Source organism: Salmo trutta, chromosome 5 (genome assembly GCF_901001165.1).
Source record: "Salmo trutta chromosome 5, fSalTru1.1, whole genome shotgun sequence".
NCBI classification, from domain to species: domain Eukaryota; kingdom Metazoa; phylum Chordata; class Actinopteri; order Salmoniformes; family Salmonidae; genus Salmo; species Salmo trutta.
Genome location: NC_042961.1, coordinates 59,527,907 through 59,547,207, shown reverse-complemented (window position 1 = coordinate 59,547,207; position 19,301 = coordinate 59,527,907). Strand labels below are relative to the sequence as shown.

At 45.1% G+C, this 19,301-nt stretch overlaps 1 long non-coding RNA gene across 1 annotated transcript; it reads left to right on the top strand.

The window, feature by feature from the left end:
* The first annotated feature begins 1,767 nt into the window (after positions 1-1,767).
* On the top strand, positions 1,768-3,852 carry LOC115194658 (uncharacterized). Its single transcript, XR_003878424.1, has 3 exons — positions 1,768-2,054; positions 2,841-2,925; positions 3,465-3,852. It is a non-coding gene; the product is annotated as an uncharacterized LOC115194658 (long non-coding RNA).
* The last annotated feature ends 15,449 nt before the right edge of the window (positions 3,853-19,301 follow it).

Here is a 19,301-nt window from a genome sequence, read left to right as displayed (position 1 = left end):
CACAAGGCGTTTCTGCCAATAAACACATTTTGATAAAAAAAAAATAACGTTCAAATGGCTCCTTCCTGTGAAGTCAGACTTGTGACATTCACACCTAGTTTCCTGAAACTGGTCACAAATGTTATGATATCTCACGGCGACTCACCTAGGGTTGGGGGTCAAAATCCATTTCAGAACTAAACTGACATTCCATTGTCATGAAGCTCGTGGCGTTGCTTCCAGAGGCAGTGTTGGAACTCGGTAAAGTTGAGTGTTTGCAACTGAGGACCAGATGATTTTTACATGTTTTCAGCACTCAAGCGGTTCCTGTTCTGTGACCTTGTGTGGCCTACCACTATGCGGCTGAGTCGTTGTTGCTCCAAGACGTTTCCACTTCACAATAACAGCACTTACAGTTGACCGCGGGCAGCTCTAGCAGGGCAAAAATTTGACGAACCTTCTTGTTGGAAGGTGGCGTCCTATGACGGTGCCACTTGGAAAGTCACGGAGCTCTTCAGTCGAGGCCATCTTACTGACAGTGTTTGTCTATGGAGATTGCATGGCTGTGTGCCTCCAATTTTATACACTTGTCAGCAACGGGTGTGGCCGAAATAGCCAAATCCATTCATTTGAAAGGGGTTGTCCACATACTTTTGTGTGTGTGTACCTCCTCAATCCATCCCTCTGTCCCACAATCCATTCCCCTTTCCCTCCCTCCCTCTAGGCTGTGTTAGGATACTGTTCCCCAGGCCTGGTGTCCTCCAGACTGGTTTTCCTGTCTCTTTCCTCCTCCCTGGCTCTGCTGCTACTCTACCAGGTGGGTGATACGACACACTGTCAGACAGATATAATGTCAATCATGACTTCCTGATAATTTCTGCTTCTTTTTCTGCTTCTTCTTCAGCTCTCTGATGGGTCCCCAGAGCCCCTATGCGCGCTGCACCAGGTCTTCCTCCATTTCAGAGATGTCCGCTCCTACCCCCTCCTCAGACGGCCTCGCTGCTGCCTCCTCCACCCCCCAACGCCAAACTCAATCCTGGACCCAGTCACCCCAGACCCAACCCCTGGTCCCTCTACCCTGGCTCCAACCACGACCTTGAAGCCAGCCCATCCTTCTGCTCCTAGCAATCAAGTCCCACCCTGCCAACTCTGACCGTCGGGCTGCCATACGAGCTACCTGGGGCGGGGAGAGGGAGTGGAGAGGCCAGGGGGTGAGGAGGGTGTTTCTACTGGGCCTGGGGAGAGACAGGGGGGAGGAAGGGGGAGACCCGGAGGTGGGGGAGGAGAGTGAGAGATACGGGGACATCCTCCAGTGGGGGTTCAGAGAATCATTTTACAATGTGACTCTGAAAGAGGTTCTGTTCTGGAACTGGTTCCACCAGGAGTGTTCACAACCGTTCTCTATATTCTGAAGGGGGACGATGATGTTTACGTGGATGTGGAGAGAGTGGTGGGGTCCTACAGAACAGGGAGATAGGGATGAAGAGAGGAGAAGAGAGAGAGAGATGGAGGATAGGGGAAGAGGACATTGATAAGGGGAGGGAGAGGGATGAAGAAGGGGACTGAGATGAAGAGAGTGATAGGACCAGGGGCAGGGAAGAGCGAGGAACAGAGGGAGGGGCAGGGAGAGAGAGCGAGGGGCAGGGAGAGAGAGCGAGGAAAGAGGAGGGAAGGGGCAGGGGGAAGGAGAGAGCGAGGAACAGAGGGAGGGGCAGGGAGAGAGAGGAGAGGAACAGAGGGTAGGGGCAGGAGAAGAGAGAGGTGGCAGGGAGAGGGGGGAGGGGCAGGGAGGAGAGGAGAGGAACAGAGGGTAAGGGCAGGGAGAGAGAGAGGAACAGGGGTCTCCCCAGCCTCTCTACATGGGGACGTATCTTTGTGGAAACCCTACCCTGTGCGTATAATGGTTGGAATAAGTACTACGTCCCCTACTCCTTGTGACCCTGGCCCCTACCCCCCCCTACGCTGGGGGCGGGGTCTACCTCCTCTCCAGAGATGCCCTCTCTCTCCTCTCCACGCCTCCACCAGTGGTGCCTTCTTCCCCATCGATGATGCCTACGTCGGCCATGGTCGCACAGGTGAGTTCATTGGTTGATTGGATGAATTTTATACTGATCACCATTGCATGCAAATGTTATTTCAATCAATATTTGGTCATTAGAAATATACAGGTAGACGCAGTCATTCCTTGACCCCACACATTTAAATTTGTATATTTTATTTAACTAGGCAAGTCAGTTAAGAACAAATTCTTATTTCACCATGACGGCCTAGGAACAGTGGGGTACCTGCCTTGTTCAGGGGCAGATGGACCGATTTTTACCTTGTCAGCTCCAGGGATTTGATCTTGAAACCTCTCGGTTACCTAGTCCCACGCTCTAACCACTAGGCTACCTGCCTCTAACCAGCTAGGCCTACTGCCTCTAACCACTAGGCTACTGCCTCTAAACCACTAGGCTACCTGCCTCTAACCCACTAGGCTACCTGCCTCTAACCACTAGGCTACCTGCCTCTAACCACTAGGCTACCTGCCTACCTAACCACTAGGCTACCTTGCCTCTAACCACTAGGCTACCCGCTCTAACCACTAGGCTACCCGCTCTAACCACTAGGCTACCCGCTCTAACCACTAGGCTACCTGCTGCCCGGAACCCTATACCTCCATAGAGCCCTGGTCAAAAGTAGTGCACTACCCTGTGGGCCCTGGTTAAAGGTAGTGCCACTATATAGGGAATGGGTGCCATTTGCAATACTCACCACAATGGACAAACTCACACAAGCAAATTTAACAAAATTACACCCCTCCCTTTCTTTCTCTCTCCCTCTCTTCCTTCCCCCTCTATCCGCTCTCTCTCTCTCTCCAGGCAGCTAACCTACCAGCCAGACACCATCCTGGCTTCATGCCTGTGGAGTACTCTCCCTCCCGCCACCCCTGTCACTACTCAACAGGTAAAAGTACTCTTTCATTTCCATGTCTATCAAACACCTAAACGGCAACAAGTAGCTGAGCTCTGTCAGGCGCGCCAGAATGTGTAAGGCCCAGTGTGTTATGTTTCTGGCTGTACGAGATGTGTACAATATACAGTACCAGTCAAATGTTTGGACACCTACTCATTCAAGGGTTTTTCTTTATTTTTACTATTTTATGCATTGTAGAATAATAGTGAAGACAACTATGAAATAACAAATGGAATCATGTAGTAACCGAACTTTTGACTGGTACTGTATATGACATAGGTCACGTGTGCAATCTATATATTATGTCCAGCGTGTAATGTACAATGTCTATTTGCATACAGCAGTACTTTTAGAGTTCCAAAATTCCCTGTACTTTATAAGGAATCCTGGTTAGAAGATTCCTGGCATTATGAGAGAATAGAAGAAAATCCAAGAATCCTACAACCAGGATTTTTTTTGAAAACCAGGGAATTTGGGGAAAGTTATAAGTATTTTGCAACCCTAAGACCATTATCTTGTCACTACCACAGTATCATGGTCCTCCACAAGCTGCTACCCACGGACCTGCTTCATCTCTGGAGCTTCCGCCAGACCCAGGTGCACTCCTGTAATGACTCTGCCCAGGATGGGCTCACCTTGGCCAGAGCAAACTCCCCTGGTTAGGATTGGAGGGAAAGCTGATCCTAGATCTGTACCTAGGGCAGGGGTATTTTGCTCTGCGGGACACAGTTGGTCTTCACTGACGTTCGCATTGAGTATTTGCCCAAAATAGGCCATCTGTTTTTGGAATGTTCTAGAACAGGTACTTCCAGTCCTCCAGGGCCTGATTGGTGTCAGTTTTGCCCCAGCTAACACACCTGACTCCAATAATCACCAAATGTATTTGATTTAACTAGGCAAGACAGTTAAGAACAAATTCTTATGTAAATGACGGCCTAGGAACAGTGGGTTAACTGCCTTGTTCAGGGGGCAGAACGACAGATTTTTACCTTGTCAGCTCGGGGATTCGATCTTGCAACCTTCCGGTTACTAGTCCAATGCTCTAACCACTAGGCTACCTACAACCACTACACTCTAACCACTAGGCTACGCTGCCGCCCTAATCATGATCTTCAGTTTAGAATGCAATTTGATTAATTAGCGTTTGCTAAGGTTGGCGAAAAAGTGTGACGTCAATCAGGCCCTTGAGGACTGGAGTTGCCCACCTCTAGCAAGCTGCTGGACAGACTGAAGAGACTATAAATGTAGGTTCATTATCATGTTTATCCCCTGACGCAGGGGAACCTGGAGTGAGATCTTAGATGTTTGGTCCGACAGGATTAACAGACAGTATAATTTAAAGCACTGAGCAGCGTCATGAATAACCTCAGAGATCTTTTACTGTGGATTAGTTTGAGATTTTTAGTGTGAGTGTGCGTGCATGGGCACGTGTTGAGGTTCAATTACTATGAATCAAGCTATGAAATCTTTTACAATCAGTTTCTCAGAGATCAGATCTGTATCAGATATGCCAAAAAAAACAGATGTGAGTCACTTCAGACTGCCTGTCTAAGCATGGCTTTTGTATACATGTTTTATACCCAGTGTGTGTTTCTCTACAGTTTACTGGTGTTTTACCTCATGTTCTATGTCACAGCTCTTGTGAAATTAAAGTGTTTTTCAAATGACACTGAATGAAATTCTGATTCAGTGTATATGTGATCTAAAAATCTAACTGAGTAATGTTTGTAATAAATAATCTCCAAGAGAACCTCGGGATGTAATGTGGGGCTGGACGATATGACCAAGATATAATTTTTTTGTATTTCACCTTTTATTTAACCAGGTAGGCCAGTTGAGAACAAATTCTCATTTACAACTGCGACCTGGCCAAGATAAAGCAAAGCAGTGAGACAACACAGAGTCACACATAAACAAACATAGTCAATAACACAATAGAAAAATCTATGTAGAAGAGTAGTATCATATCACAACATGTTTCGTATTTGACGGTATTTTATGAACAATAAAAGTAGTAGATTTGCTTTGAGTCGTGCATGAACGTAAGGTGGCAACACATTTTTACATATAAGTATCTGCCCCCTTTCTCTACTTTACTTTTGCATATTTTTTTTTTGTATACTGACGGTTACAAGTAAACAAAAACCGCATACATATTTCATAAACAAAGTTATGCAACACCCAATGTCCCCGTGTGAAAAAGTAATTGTCTCCATACACTCTATAACTGGTTGGCCAACCTTTTTAACTGAAATGACTCCGACCAAACACTTCCTGTATTGTTGATCAGTCTCACATCGCTGGGGAGGAATTTTGTCCCACTCTTCCATGTAGAAGTGCTTTAACTCAGCGACATTTCTGGGTTGTTCCAAGCATGAACTGCTCGTTTCAAGTCCTGCCACAACATCTCAATTGGGATTAGGTCTGGGCTTTGACTAGGCCATTCCAAAACTTAAAATGTGTTACTTTTTTGGCCATTTTCATGTAGACTTGATTGTGTTTTGATTGATCATTCATTGTGTGACTTGATAGATCATTCTCCAATGGCACCCTATTCTATATAGTGCACTACTTTTGACCAGAGAACAATGGCTGTGGTCAAAACTAGTGCACTAAAATAGGGAATAGTGTGTCATTTGGGACACAGTGATACACAGAATCATTACCTTGCCACATGACTCGGCTGCGCTTCAGCTCACAGACGGATGGCCTGACATTCTCCTGTAGAATTCTCTGATACAGAACAGAATTCATGGTTCCTTCTATTAAGGCAAGTCATGCAGGTCCTGAGACATCAAAGCATCCCCAAACCATCACACCACCATGCTAGACTGTTGGTATAACTTTTTGGACGAGCTTGACAATGAATAACCAAAAAACTAAACTTGCTACAGAACACCATGCAAAGGAGAAACATGTAGGCCTATTAGAGCAAGATTTGAGCAGTAGCCTAGGCTGGCTACTCATCTACAAGACATTTTGAGTGCAACATACAGCAATGCTGCATTCAACCATACCAGTGATCCATGCAGTGCAAAAAAAGGAAGAACATGCTTTAAGTTTATTGTGACGTTTTTGTTATTTGCAGTGACTTAATACAGAATTAATAAAAACATTATGTAGCATCATACCAAAGAAGACTTGAGGCTGTAATCGCTGCTTCAACAAAGTACTGAGTAAAGGGTCTGAATTCTTATGTAAATGTGATATTTCTGTTTTTTTTTATAATTTTGCAAACATTTCTAAAAAGCTGTCTTTGCTTTGTCATTATGAGATATTGTGTGTAGATTGACGAGGGGGGGGGGGACAATTTAATCCATTTTAGAATAAGGCTGTAACGTAACAAAATGTGGAAAAAGTCAAGGTGTCTGAATACTTTCCGAAAGCATTGTAGCTCTGAATCTTCACTTTTATCCAATGTTAAAAACACAATTTAAAAAATGTTGATACATAAGATTGAGCCGGTCAGTCACAAATAACGCAACTGCCTGTCTGTAAAGAAAAGGGCAGGCTGTACATTGATCCCGCTGTGTCTCTGTCTACTCACTTCATTTCACCCAATCACTTTGCTCGCATGTTTTCGGGTCTGATCATTTCGATTTCTGCTGCCTGTTACTATGACAAATCAACGGTGAGGACGTTCGCTATCAGGCTATCAATGTGCATAATATCTATCAAGGAGGGAAGGAGAGGGTAGGGTAAAAATATTAAACACAGCTTTTTTTTTGCAGTGAGAACTTGCAGGGAGGTATTTTACCAATATCTATTCGCTCATATTAAATATTTTATCAGATCACGAGTAGAATCCGATCCGACTATCAACTCAATTTATGGATACGATTAGGAGCATGACCATGTCAGCACACCACTACCAGATACACCTGTCTAAATTGATGGGTCATGTGAAAGAAATGCTATGACAAACCCCACTGCCCCCCCCCCCCCCAAAAAAACAGACAAAATTTGAAAATGTTTACTATCTGAAAATGTAGACTCTTACCCGTATATACATAGATGAAGGCTTCACGGCAGCGTGTCGTTTTTCCGTTTGTAGCTGGATACAGCTTGTTTGGCCCATTGTTGTGTTAGGTCACTCTGGTTCACAATGACCTTGTGCAGAAAGTAGTGGAACTGCCCACCCCTGTTATAGACAGAAGTGTGTTACATGGCAGACCAATCCGAACTCATCTCTCGGCATGTTCAGCCCATCCATTATCTCAGCCAATCATGGCTAGCGGAAAGGCTAAACCGACTAGGCTTGTCATTTAACAATTGTATTTACAGATGGCATACAAGTTTGTTTTAAGGCACATGAAAGTTCACATGTTCCAGAAGGAATTTCTGCCTTTAAAAAAACCGCATTGTAATAAAACTTTTTTTTTATAAAGTTCAAATGCCTCTCTTGTGAAATAGCAACTTGTGATATACGTCTTAGCTTCTTGAAACGGGTCACATATGCGAGCACATTCAGATCGGCCACACGGTGGCGCTATAACAGGCACATGTTTATATCTCAATCTGTTCCACTGTATATGTAAAGCATAGTTCAGTTTGGTTGAACAGAAGAAAAAACATCAAGCTCATAGCGGCCATTTGTTTGAGATAGAGTCCATTTGAAAATGTGAATCCATAGATGCTAGTACCAAATTTGGTGCCGATCGGTCCAGCGGTTCTGAGAGAAGAAGACATTTAAAGTAGTCAACATCATAAAAGAATTGTCCAAAATACGTCAAAAGCATAATATCGCATGACCTGTTCGATGTTGAGTTCTGATATTTGGCAGGCGTGGTAAACAGTACAGAAGTAGCTCATCCTAGGACAATGTGTCCAATGTGTCTGATAGTGACACTTTGGGGCGTGTGTGTGTGTGGTGAGAGAGAGAGAAACACTATCCTGTTGCACCTTATACTTTGCCATCTTATAACAACTTCTCAACTCACTTCAACATAGCAACAATGAATAACATTACCTAGCTAGATAGAGGGAGAGGGGGACAGAAGGGGGAGAGGATGGATGGAGAGAGGCAGAGGGATGGATGGAGAGAGAGGAGATGGGAAGAGGGAGCGGGAGAGAGAGAGGGAAGGAGAGAGAGGAATGGAGAGGGGGAGAGGGAGGGAGAGGAATGGGGAGAGGAATGGGGAGAGGGAGGGGGAGAGGGGAGAGGGAGAGGACAGAGAGAGGATGGGGAGAGGGAGAGGGATGGGGGAGCTGCTGCTGTGTTCAACTGTTCTGCCTGCGGCTACGGAACCCTGACCTGTTCTCTGGACGTGCTTGTTGCACCCTCGACAACTACAATGATTATTATTATTTGACCATGCTGTGGTCATTTATGAACATTTTAACATCTTGACCATGTTCTGTTATAATATCCACCCGGCACAGCCAGAAGAGGACTGGCCACCCCTCATAGCCTGGTTCTCTCTAGGTTTCTTCCTAGGTTTTTGGCCTTTCTAGGAGGAGTTTTTCCTAGGGAGCTTTCCTAGCCACCGTGCCTATTTCACATGCATTGTTGCTGTTTGGGGTTTTAGGCTGGGTTCTGTACAGCACTTTGAGATTTCAGCTGATATACGAAGGGCTATATAAATAAATTTGATTTGATTTGATTTGGGAGAGGGAAGGGAGAGGGATGGAGAGGTAGAGGGATGGATGGGAGAGGGAGAGGGACGAGAGGGAGGGAGGGACGAGAGGAGAGGGACGAGAGGGAGGGAGGAGAAGGAGGAGAGGGAGGGAGGAGGGAGGGGGAGAGGGATGGAGAGAGAGGGATGGAGCAGAGAGAGGGAGGGAGGGAGAGAGGGAGAGGGAAAGGGGAGGTGAGGAGACAGAGGGAGGGGGAGAGGGATGGAGCGAGGAAGAGGGATGGAGAGAGGGAGAGGGATGGAGAGAGAGAGTGTGTTGTTTTGTGTGAGTGTTCTAACCTGTGTGTGGTGCCAGCTGGGTATTTGTCTCTCATGGTGGGTTTCCAGCAGGAAGGAACATACTTCCACCATGCCCAAGACACACCCAGTTCATCTTCCAGCACCACACTGTACTCAGGACACAGAGACAGGCAAGGCCCCAGACACCTACAGACTCACAGAGATATACACACACAGACACACAGAGATATACACACACACAGACACACAGAGATATACACACACACAGACACACAGAGATATACACACACAGACACACAGAGATATACACACACAGACACACAGAGATATACACACACAGACACACAGATATATATACACACACACACAGACACACAGAGATATACACACACACACACACACAGATATACACACACAGACACACAGAGATATACACACACACAGACTCACAGAGATACACACACACACAGATACACACACACACAGACACACAGAGATATACAGACACACAGAGATAGATATACACACAGACACACAGAGATGTACACACACACACACCATTGATCATTTGTCATTTGTCTCAGGCACGCAAGCTCAGGGACAGACAATCTTTCACACTCTATTCCTTTTTAAACCTGGTTCATTTAAACCTGGTTCATTTATACCTGGTTCATTTAAACCTGGTTCATTTATACCTGGTTCATTTAAACCTGGTTCATTTATACCTGGTTCATTTAAACCTGGTTCATTTATACCTGGTTCATTTAAACCTGGTTCATTTATACCTGGTTCATTTAAACCTGGTTCATTTAAACCTGGTTCATTAACACCTGGTTAATTTACAGAGCATTCGGAAAGTATTCAGACCCCTTGACTTTTTACACATTTTGTTATGTTACAGCCTTATTCTAAAAATATTAAATGTATGTTTTTCCTAATAAATCTACACACAATACCCATAATGACAAAGCGAAAACAGGTTTTTCTAACAAATAAAATAAATAAATACCTTATTTACATAAGTATTCAGACCCTTTGCTATGAGACTTGAAATTGGGCTCAGGTGCATCCTGTTTCCATTGATCATCCTTGATATGTTTCTACAACTTGATTGGAGTCCACCTGTGGTAACTTCAATTGATTGGACATGATTTGGAAATGCACACACCATGTGTCAGTCTGTTTAGACTCCGAGAGCAACACGACAGAGACCTAACAGTGGTCAGAGAGCAGCACGACGCCAAGCTGTTGGTGTTACAGCAGAGACTGGACACCTGCAATCAGGCCCTGGAAGTAAGGTCCCACAGTTCACAGTGCACGTCAGAGCAAAAACCAAGCCATGAGGTAAAAGGACTTGTCCATAGAGCTCCGAGACAGGATTGTGTCGAGACACAGATCTGGGGAAGGGTACCAAAACATTTCTGCAGCATTAAAGGTCCCCAAGAACACAGTGGCCTCCATCATTCTTAAATGTAAGAAGTTTGGAACCACCAAGACTCTTCCTAGAGCTGGCCGCCCGGCCAAACTGAGCAATCGGGGGAGAAGGGTCTTGGTCAGGGAGGTGACCAAGAACCCGATGGTCACTCTGACAGCGCTCCAGAGTTCCTCTGTGGAGATGGGAAAACCTTCCAGAAGGACAACCATCTCTGCAGCACTCCACCAATCAGGCCTTTATGATAGAGTGGCCAGATGGAAGCCACTCCTCAATAAAAGGCACATGACAGCCCGCTTGCAGTTTTCCAAAGGGCACCTGAAGACTCTCAGACCATGAGAAACAAGATTCTCTGGTCTGATGAAACCAAGACTGAACTCTTTGGCCTGAATGCCAAGTGTCATGTCTGCAGGAAACATGGCACCATCCCTACGGTGAAGCATGGTGGTGGCAGCATCATGCTGTGGGGATGTTTTTCAGCGGCAGCGGAGACTAATCAGGATTGAGGGAAAGATGAATGGAGAAAAGTACAGAGAGATCCTTGATGAAAACCTGCTCCAGAGCACTCAGGACCTCAGACTGAGTGAAGGTTCACCTTCCAACAGGACAGCAACCGTAAGCACAGCCAAGACAACGCAGGAGTGGCTTTGGACCAGTCTCTGAATGTCTTTGAGTGGCCCAGCCAGAGCCTGGACTTGAGCCTGATCGAACATCTCTGGAGAGACCTGAAAATAGCTGTGCAGCAACGCTCCCCATCCAACCAGATAGAGCTTGAGAGGATCTGCAGAGAAGAATGGGAGAAACTCCCCAAATACAGGTGTGCCAAGCTTGTAGCGTCATACCCAAGAAGACCCGAGGCTGTAATCGCTACCAAAGGTGCTTTAACTAATACTGAGATAAGGGTCTGAATACTGTAAATGTGATATTTCATTATTTATTTTTTATTCATTTGCTAAAATTTCTAAAAACCTGTTTTTGCTTTGTCATTGTGGGGTATTGTGTGTCGATTGATGAGGGAGAGGTTGTTGTCCTGGCACCACACGGCCAGGTCTCTGACCTCCTCCCTATAGGCTGTCTCATCGTTGTCGGTGATCAGGCCTACCACTGTTGTGTCATCAGCAAACTTTATGATGGTGTTGGAGTCGTGCCTGGCCGTGGTGCCGGTGTAGTACGATTCGATCTTAGTCCTGTATTGACGCTTTGCCTCCTGTACTCCCTTGTTCACTCACGACTGCACGGCCAGGCACGACTCCACCACCATCATTAAGTTTGCTGATGACACAACAGTGGTAGGCCTGATCACCGACAACGATGAGACAGCCTATAGGGAGGAGGTCAGAGACCTGGCCGTGTGGTGCCAGGACAACAACCTCTCCCTTTTTCCCCTCATCAATCCAACAAAATGTGGAATAAGTCAAGGGGTCTGAATACTTTCCGAATGCACTGCATATCTTGTTCATTTATACCTGGTTAATTTATACCTTGTAAATTTAAACCTGGTTCTAACAAGCATCCTTTGTCCTGATTGTGCCCACATGTTAAGACAGGTGTAGACTTTTAAAAGACGGATTGTGATCAGATCTTCCTGATCACCTCCACAAGTAGTCAGATAATCATCATTATCCTCTAAAAAATCTAAAAAGTGGCACTGCTGACTTATGGCGTCAATAACATGTAGGCACAATCAGAATGTGGACAACATCAGGACGCATCTGAGCTCCAGGTATAAAACGTGGCTTATGCTGCCAACCTGAACAATGCATAATAAAGCCAGCTAGGGACAGCTTGGTTCAACTCGTGTCCTTTGTAGGCCTATACAGTTTACAGAGCAATACAGCTCCCTCCAGGGATGGGAGGAACACACACACTCTGTCAGAACAAGGGGGTCAGGGGTAGAGGGGTCAGTCAGAGGTTAGGGTTGAGGGGTTGATCAGAGATCAGGGGTTAGAGTTCAGGGGTCGTCTCTACTCACAGTGGACCCTTGAATTGAATTGAAGTGAATTGAGAGAGAGAGAGAGAGAGACACCTGAGTTCTTCTGAAAAAATATAGAATTAGATTTGGATAAATGTAGATAAACTTGCATTGTTTCACAAGGACTCATAGAGGATACAAACCTGAACATCAAAACCTTCAATCCACATCACAATTCCACACCTAAAACCTTGATTTAAGACAAAATTACCAGAGTGGACTATTACTACCAAGGACTATAAAGAAAAAAAACTTTTAACAAACCAAAACCTGCAGAAGAAACACAGTGGAACCATCCAACACAACACCATCCAACAGTAAAGTTCAGTCTGAACCTACTTCCGAAGGCTAAAAGTACAATACAATAATCTCTAGGGAATGTTGTTATATAAAGCTTAATAAATAGGCTACAAAGTACCAAGCTGCTAGGACAAAATTGACCTGATCAATTAGCACTTAAGTGTGAAGTGAGAGGTGAGAACTTTTGGGCCTAACAATGGCAGGAGAGTTCCCCAGCCCCACACCCACATGTAGAGGCCTTTGAAGCCTCCATGGTTTATCCCTGTCCAGAGGTTATTTGCAGAGGTGGGACCAAGTCATTGTTTTACAAGTCACAAGTAGGTCTCAAGTCTTAGCACTCAAGTCCCAAGTCAAGTCCCAAGTCAAGACAGGCAAGTCCGAGTCAAGTCTCAAGTCCTAAACTTTGAGTTTCGAGTCCTAAACAAGTCATAATGTGGTCTTCACCAAATGTAATACCATTTCATATTTTTCACAAGAGTAATAGTTAGTATATTAAATCATGAATGCTTTAAAAATATATATATTTTTACTTTCCAATAAACTTTATATTTCCATGGAAATACATGGGTAGCCATGAGAAAGACACATCAATATGACAACAAAAACAAAATATTCTAGTGCTCTCTCCCTCTCCAGATATACTCTAGACATCTAAAACAATCCTGCCATAAAGTTACAATCATTTCTTAAAAGGTACATCAAAGAACTGATACTGAACTTCAAGTAGGCCCACAATTTGAACACTGGCCTGAATGTCTGAGAATGTCTCCTCCGTCTGTAACTTTCTTCCTGCATGTTTTGTAAGTTGCACTCCGTTTTTTGTTGACTACAGTGTAGTCTTTATATCCAAAAATAATCATTTTGGGTATCATCTTTCCAAGGGCTCCATCTGAATTCACCCGCCGACGTTCCTCTACTTTTTCTTTCTCCGCTGGCACAATTTGATTGGCTGTTGTCTGATTCAAACTGTAATCCGTTAAATGAAGAGTTGATGCGCTGCACACTTTTTAATAGCATCATTTTTAATATTTGGGCTTGGGGAGGTCAGGTCGGTCAGGTCAGGTCGAGTCATAAGGCTCAAGTCCAAGTCAAGTCACGAGTCATTGGTGTTAAAGACAAAGTAGAGTTGCAAGTCATCATATTTGTGACTCAGGTCTGACTCGAGTCCAAGTCATGTGACTCGAGTCCACACCTCTGGTTATTAGAATACAGAACCCCATGGATATTAGGAATAACACCGCAAGGAATAAGTACCAAAAAAATATCCTCAAGGACAATCCAGAGACACTATTTGCTGACTGCTACAAAGAGGGGAATGTAAGCAACTTAATTTATTGTAGGGAAACTTAAATTAGTTTTACCTCATTTCTATCAGCATGTTAAATCTGCAACCAGAGGGGGAAAAAAATTCTAGACCACCTTTACTCCTCACACAGAGACGTGTACAAAGCTCTCCCTCGCCCTCCATTTGGCAAATCTGACCATAACTCTATCCTTCTGAATTCTGCTTACAAGCAAAAATTAAAGCAGGAAGCACCAGTGACTCGGTCTCTAAAATAGTGGTCAGATGAAGCAGATGCTAAACTACAGGACTGTTTTGCTATCACAAACTGGAATATGTTCCGGGATTCTTCTGATGGCATTGAGGAATACACCACATCAGTCACTGGCTTGATCAATATGTGCATTGAGGACGTCGTCCCCACAGTGACTGTACGTTCATACCCCAACCAGAAGCCATGGATTACAGGCAACATTTGCACTGAGCTAAAGGTTACAGCTGCCGCTTTCAAGGAGCGGGATTCTAACCCGGAAGCTTATGAGAAATCCCGCTATGCCCTCCGACGAACCATCAAACAGGCAAAGCATCAATACAGGACTAAGATCAAATCGTACTACACCGGCTCCAATGCTCGTCGGATGTGGCAGGGCCTGCAAACTATTACAGACTACAAAGTGAAGCACAGCCGAGAGCTGCACAGTGATACAAGCCAACCAGACGAGCTAAATAACTTCTATGTTCGCTTCGAGGCAAGTAAAACTGAAACATGCATGACAGCATCAGGTGTTCCGGATGACTGTGTGATCACGCTCTCGCAGCCGATGTGAGTAAGACCTTTACACAGGTCAACATTCACAAGGCCGCAGGGCCAGACGTATTACCAGGACTTCTACTCCGAGCATGCGCTGACCAACTGGCAAGTGTCTTCACTGACAGTTTCAACCTCTCCATGTCTGAGTCTGTAATACCAACATGTTTTAATCAGACCACCATAGTCCCTGTGCCCAAGAACACTAAGGTAACCTGCCTAAATGACTACCGACCCATAGCACTCACATCAGTAGCCATGAAGTGCTTTGAAAGGCTGGTCATGGCTCACATAAACAGCATCCTCCCGGACACACTAGACCCACTCCAATTCGCATACCGTCCCAACAGATCCACAGATGACGCAATTTCAATCGCCTCCACACTGCCCTTTCCCACCTGTACAAAAGGAACACCTATGTGAGAATGCTGTTCATTGACTACAGCTCAGCGTTCAACACCATAGTGCCCACAAAGCTCATCACTAACCTAAGGGCCCTGGGACTAAACACCTCCCTCTGCAACTGGATCCTGGATCCTGCACTTCCTGATGGGCCGCCCCCAGGTGGTAAGGGTAGGGAACAACACATCTGCCACGCTGATCCTCAACACTAGGGCCCCTCAGAGGGGCGTGCTTAGTCCCCTCCTAAACTCCCTGTTCACCCACAACTGCATGGCCAAGCACGACTCTAACACCATCATTAAGTTGTAGGTCTGATCACCAACAATGATAAGACAGCCTATAGGGAGGAGGTCAGAGACCTGGTCGTGTGGTGCCAGGATAACAACCTCTCCCTCAATGTGAGCAAGACAAAGGAGCTACAGGAAAAGGAGGGCCGAACAGGCCCCCATTAACATCGACGGGGCTGTAGTGGAGCGGGTCAAGAGTTTCAAGTTCCTTGGTGTCCACATCACCAACAAACTATCATGGCCCAAACACACCAAGACAGTTGTGAAGAGGGCATGACAACACCTATTCCCCTTCAGGAGACTGAACAGATTTGGCATTACATTTGACATTTTTAGTCATTTAGCAGACACTCTTATCCAGAGCGACTTACAGTAGTGAATGCATACATTTCATACATTTTTTCTCCGTACTGGTCCCCCGTGGGAATCGAACCCACAACCCTGGCGTTGCAAACACCATGCTCTACCAAATGAGCCACATTCGGCATGGGTCTCCAGATCCTCAAAAAGTTCTACAGCTGTACCATCGAGAGCATCCTGACCAGGCTGTGATGCAACCGGTCAGGATGCTCTCGATAGTACAGCTGTAGAACTTTTTGAGGATCTGGAGACCCATGCCGAATCTTTTCAGTCTCCTGAAGGGGAAAAGGTGTTGTCGTTGCATCACCGCCTGGTCTGGCAACTGTTCGGCATCTGACTGCAAGACACTACAGAGGGTAGTGCGTACGGCCCAGTACATCACTGGGGCCTAGCTTGCTGCCATCCAGGACCTATACTGTGCAGTGTCAGAGGAAGGCCCAAAAAAATTGTTAAGACTCCAGTCACCCAAGTCAACAAGACTGTTCATCTCTGCTACCACACAGCAAGCGTACCAGTAGTGCCAAGTCTAGGTCTAAAAGGCTCCTGAATAGCTTCTACCCCCAAGCCGTAAGATGCGAAACAATTAATCAAATGGCCACCAGGGCTATGACATTGTTTGTTCTACATTTTGAATGTGCAGTGTATAGGACCAATACCATGTGTGTAGCCTACTAAAAGAAGTAGGCAAACTTTCACTCTATCATTCATTGCATTACCCAGTCGCTAAGCTGGTACTGTTAAAGTGATTTCAATATTATAACGCACAGCCTACTTTTTTCACCCTGCTCTCTTGCTAAACGTGGTGTGAGTTGTTGTCTGAATGGGTCTTTGCTCTTTTTTTTTTGCGGCAGATTTTTAATTGGCTACTGTCATGTAGGACACAATCACCTCAGCTATGAATATAGAATAGGCAACTTAGTTTGCTTTTCTGAAACTCTCCCACAGAAAAATATTGTGCACCTGGAGAAGTGGCGGCTTGGCTTACTGTAGGTTACGCTCATTGCGTGGTGTCCCAAATTCAACAGAAATGTAGCCTGTAGTCCTAATTATTGAAGTTCAAGCTTGAAGCCCTGTAAAAATCTTTGATAGCCTAGTGGTGCTAATCCTGTGTTGTATGAGGCACAATGATGTGTATGTAGGCCTATTGCAGCTACGGCTGCATTTCAGATACACTTGTATGTCTTAGTGGGGTGCATATCATTCTGGTTTTATTATATAAAACAATGGTTGTCAATGTGTACGGCTACATTTCAGATAAATGTTTGTACAAACAGTAGGACCAATTCTACGTTGTTTTACTAGGGCTCTAAGCAATACTAGTTGTGCCCCCCCCCCATAGATATAAAATGCCCCGTCAGGCATGTCATCCTGGATCCGGGGCCTGGTCCAATAGACAGGCATGTCATCCTGGATCCGGGCCTGGTCCAATAGACAGGCCATGTCATCCTGGATCCGGGCCTGGTCCAATAGACAGGCATGTCATCCTGGATCCGGGCCTGGTCCAATAGACAGGCATGTCATCCTGGATCCGGGTCTGGTCCAATAGACAGGCATGTCACCCTGGATGCAGGCCTGGTCCAATAGACAGGCATGTCACCCTGGATCCGGGCCTGGTCCAATAGACAGGCATGTCATCCTGGATCCGGGCCTGGTCCAATAGACAGGCATGTCATCCTGGATCGGGCCTGGTCCAATAGGACAGGCATGTCATACTGGAACCGGGCCTGGTCCAATAGACAGGCATGTCATCCTGGATCCGGGCCTGGTCCAATAGACAGGCATGTCATCCTGGATCCGGGCCTGGTCCAATAGACAGGGCTGTCATCCTGGATCCGGCCTGGTCCAATAGACTACATAAGAAAAGCCTCTCTCAGAAACATTTGGAAAGGGCCGGGGTTTAGAACATAATCACACGTGGCCAAACACTGTGCTTTGAACTAGGTAGTTTGTCCTCTGATTGGATGACGGGGGGGATCTAATCCACAGGCCAAGTTCGTTTTTTGAAAAATGCCCCTCATTACAGAGGTAGGCTCAAACTTTTTTAGTGATGAGGAATGCCAGACTGATATGTTAATTGAAATAGAATTGCGGTTCCATCACGCTAATAGATTCCTGCCTATGAGGCAATGCCTCATCTGCTTTTTGATTTTCAGTAGCATATTGTGAATAATAATGTAACAAAACAGAATCATTAATAGCTTTAATGGAACCTGTAACCAGACCTGTATAGCATAAGAAAAGCCAATATACCAAATAAATAGACACACATTGTAATACAGCTGCATGTCTGGATAAGAAATGTCATAATCTAATAATGAATGTACTTGTGACTGCAAGCCTGGTAGAGACCCCTATTATTTTTTTAACCAAATTGTCACAGTTATGCCACCAATATAAATGATTTGTAGAGGCGGGAAAAAGCCCGCCTCAAAGAAGAACTTAAGGTGGGAAACAATAGTGGCGCGAAGCCAAAAAGAGTTGATCATAACATAAGAGGAGTAGCCATGTATGTGATGTAAGGATGAAACTGTATTAAAAGGAGTGTGCAGAGACTGGGAAGACAGTTGATCCATGGACCAGCTCGGCTTGTTACTTTGTATAAAGTCTACCTTGGAATTCACAAGTTCTGGTATCTGAGAAATTATTGGACCAATATTTCTACAAGGCCTGCACAGGCATTTATTTTGAGCCCGAGCCTACCCATGGCTTCGACGTTGAGGCCCTACCCCCTTGCCTCTGCCAAATTAGCTGCTCCTCTGTCTGTCACTCGCTCCCTATGCACTCATGACGCTCTGAGTCTGTGAGTTTCCATAGCAAACGGCTCCGCTGGGCTGCTCTGCTCAATGAAGAGACATGAGAGAGCAGTTAGCTGTTAGCCACGTTTCGTCACTCAAAACTCCAACAAAACTCAAGGAACATGATTATTTTCTCTGAATCAATCAATCAATCAAATGTATTTATATTGCCATTTTAATCAGCTGATGTCACAAAGCACTTATATAGAATCCCAGCCTAAAACCCCCCAACAGCAGTCAATGCAGATGTAGAAGCACGGTGGCTAGGAAAAACTCCCTAGAAAGGCAGGAACCATGGCCATTAAGGCCAGATCGTTCTTCAAGATGTTCAAATGTTCACAGATGACCAGCAGCATCAAATAATAATCACAGTGGTTGTAGAGGGTGCAACAGGTCAGCACCTCAGGAGTAAATGTCAGTTGGCCTTTCATAGTGTAAACACATTTGTGCACAAAATTTGAGAGAAATAAGCTGTTTGTGCATATAGAACATTTCTGGGATGTTTTATTTCAGCTCATGAAACATGGGACCAACACTTTACATGCTGCGTTTATGTTTGTGTTCAGTTTTAGTGTTGTCCAATCAAAGGAGTATTGATGTTCCTCTTCCTTTTGTTTCCAGAGTTTAAGAAAATTCAACAGTATGCAGGTAAATGCAAACAGACAAATGCTCAATGAATAACCAACAACATTTATTACATTACCATATGTATATTGAGATGGTAACATTTTACATGAAATCCATTTGACATCATATATATTTCCTCCACAGTGGGTGTGTCCCTGGACCCCGATACAGCCTCATCCTGTCTGAAGATGGGAAACTAGTGAGACATGGAAAAACCCGACAGAAT